Raw genomic sequence first — 3,118 nt, forward strand, 5'->3', positions numbered from 1 at the left:
GTTTAGTGTCTCTTGTCACTTGTATAAGTCTTATTTGATTGTGGTTACAATGTTTACTTCCACAAAAGGATAGATAGCACTAAACCATAATGTTGTCTGATTCTGTTGAAAGATTTGATTTGTTGAAGCCCATTGCTGTTGTGTCTCATGTGAAATTGACTGAATTCATGAAACTAATACTTTATTGCAGAGAAGACAAAACTTTCTTGTGGATTGGCGATGCAAATGTTGCTTTATTGTGGATTGTGCACAGGTAAAATGGAGAAAGATGGAAGAAATTGTACTCCTTAGAACATGTGATGCATTCAGTTCCACACCCATCACTATACTTAGGATTTGACATAGCCACAGATAGGAGCTGATTTATTATGGATGGAAAGAGCTAAAAAGGAGGGATTATTATGAATGGCTAACCAATCTTAGGTAGATCAATAACAAGCCATGATGGGAATGGGTAAGTTTTTATTATGGATGGATAGGTTGTGAGTGTGTGCAAAGTGAAGGGATGAGATTGAATCTTGAAGGAGGGAGGAGAAATGTGTCTACACATGGTGCCCGTGACTTGGTTTTTACCATGGTACTTGCCCAAGGGGGCCACCGAAGTGGTTTTCACCATTGGACGAGTTTATTTCTCTTTACTTTTTTCTTTTTTCTTTTTTCATTTTTTTTGTTTTATGTCACAAGGTGCCTATTGTCCAGGTTTTCACCAAGTAACGATTTTTTATGTTTATGATTTTTTTGTATTTTTGAATTTTTTTGATTTTTTTGTATTTTTGAATTAGGATACTCTGAAGAGCTATGTGTAAAACCTGCGAAGGTGCATGTTGTTGATAGGATCCTCCAAAGGTTTTCCATCTATTATTGAGAGCTGATATGCATCGGATCCATAGACTGATGTGATGTTGTAAGGACAAAGCCAATGTAGTTCGAACTTATTTTCTCTGTCTTGCTGATTTTTAGGATTTTTTTTGAGAACTAAGTCACCTACCTCAAATCGACGAGGCTTTACCTTAGGATTGTAACTACATTGTTCCTTGATTGAATGATGTGTAGCTTGAGTGACTTTCTTTCTTGATAAAGAAACTGAGATAGAATTACTAATGTGTGGACTACGTAGGCCCATATGCATGTCAGCTAAAGAAGTTTGGGCATCCCTGACAACAAAGTCCCTCGAGGAAGCTCCATTAAAGGTCCATGATGTATTGCCAAAAGGAAAAGGATGTGCGGAACAAGTGAATGAGTGATGAAGGCTTGTGATTGTGAAAAGAAGTGAAAGTAGAATAGCATGATGGAGACTTAGGATCAACAAGTATAGTTTTTGACTTGAAATTTTAGAACTTTTACCCCCAGTTATTTTGATATAGGGGAGATCATCTCTTGGTTTTTTTTCTTCATAGGAATTTTATCCTTGACTTTGATTTTTGCAGAGTCTAATAGGTTTTGATTTTGATTTGGGCTAAAGGACTTCTCTTTTATTTTGACTTATAGTTTTTTCTTTTCAAGGCTTGATTTTTCATCCCTAATTAGTAAGGGATTTTGTAATTCTTGTTGATCTAAGTCTAGGAGCGAAGTGCAAATAGAATGAATGGATAAAATGGTAAAGATATGTGAGTTCTTAAGAGGGCTAGTGATATATTCAATAGATTCTTTGTTGGAACCACTCTTAGGACTAATGATATCAAGAGTTGCTTGCACCACTAGAGGAGATTTTCATTCAAGCTTAGTAGTCACAACACTAGGTGGTTCACACCCAATTCCTTGGCATTGCAAATTGTTTGTAGATTGTTCCTATTGACTAAATACCTTAGGAGATAGTGGGAGTTGATCAACATGAAATATATACTCACCACATCCCATGTCTTTAACCTTGAACTTTTATTTGATCCGTACTTGTTTTGAGGTAGAAGCTTTCAAGGATTCAGGATCAACATATGCTGATGAAGGAACAACTTCTCGATTGACTGGGATTGTTATTTTTGATCTATGTCGTATATTGTTGTAATATATGAATGGATTTGGATCAGCTTTGACGGTCACTTCAAATCCATTGTGTGGGAACTTGATACATCGATGATATGCAGATGGGACTATGGTCATCTCATGAATTCATGGACATCCTAGAAATATGTTGTATGTGAGATTTGTTGGCATTATGTGAACCGACATGAGCCTTATGTGAACCAGCATGAAGACATAATGATATTGTATGTTGTCATTGATGTCAATATGAGACATAGTGTGAACTGGCACATGTGATAAGTGAAGAGAGAGGAACCGACATATGTGTGAACTGGTTTATATGCCAAAGTGAAGCGACATATTTTTTCAAAGTGAACCGACATGTAGATTATGGGAACCGACACATGGAAGCACTGTATGACTACCAATTGGTTGGCAGCTTCCACTTCGGGGTTTCTGGTTGGAGTACCTCAAGTTTGTGTGACTCAATCGATGTTCTTTGTGTGATGAGTTAGCAGTATAATGGAAGATAGATTGTGTTTCCATGTAAGCTCTGTGTGTGTGAAGGATCTTACATGAAGATGACTATTCCTATCTACCTTGGGAATGTGCGAAGTCTGTCAAATGGTGATAACGCATGATGGGTTATCAGCCGCCATGAAAACAGTGGATAATGGACAATGTAGAATGTCTTGAGATCAATTCAAGACTGGTGCATTTAATGTAGTATGATTCAATGTTCAAGATCGAACCGTTTGAATTGCTCAACCTAACAGGTTTAGGGTTTAGGGCTTTTGCTACCGACCTGTATGTTTCCTATAAGGTCGATGTTGGGTTTCTGTCTGAGGTTGTTGGCAAAAGTTGTGAGTGTGTATCCAAGGAGAGAAGAGATACCTACAAAGTGAATGTGCAGAAGGAAAAGAGGAGCCTAAATGGATCTGCATTAGCATTAAGAGTTGTTAACAGATCATTTTAATACCTGCTGCTCCCTATCCACTTCAACAGTTGTAAATTGCCCTAACAGGGTAGCCTTAACTGGCTTGACTCAAAATCCCTTAACTAGGTAATTCGAGGCTAATGAGTTCTAAGAAGCTAGAGAAGCTTAGGAGATCCTTTCAGCTATTGAGTTCTTAAAATCCTCTAACAAGGTGACCCTACC

Source organism: Cryptomeria japonica, chromosome 7 (assembly GCF_030272615.1).
Source record: "Cryptomeria japonica chromosome 7, Sugi_1.0, whole genome shotgun sequence".
Lineage (NCBI taxonomy): Eukaryota > Viridiplantae > Streptophyta > Pinopsida > Cupressales > Cupressaceae > Cryptomeria > Cryptomeria japonica.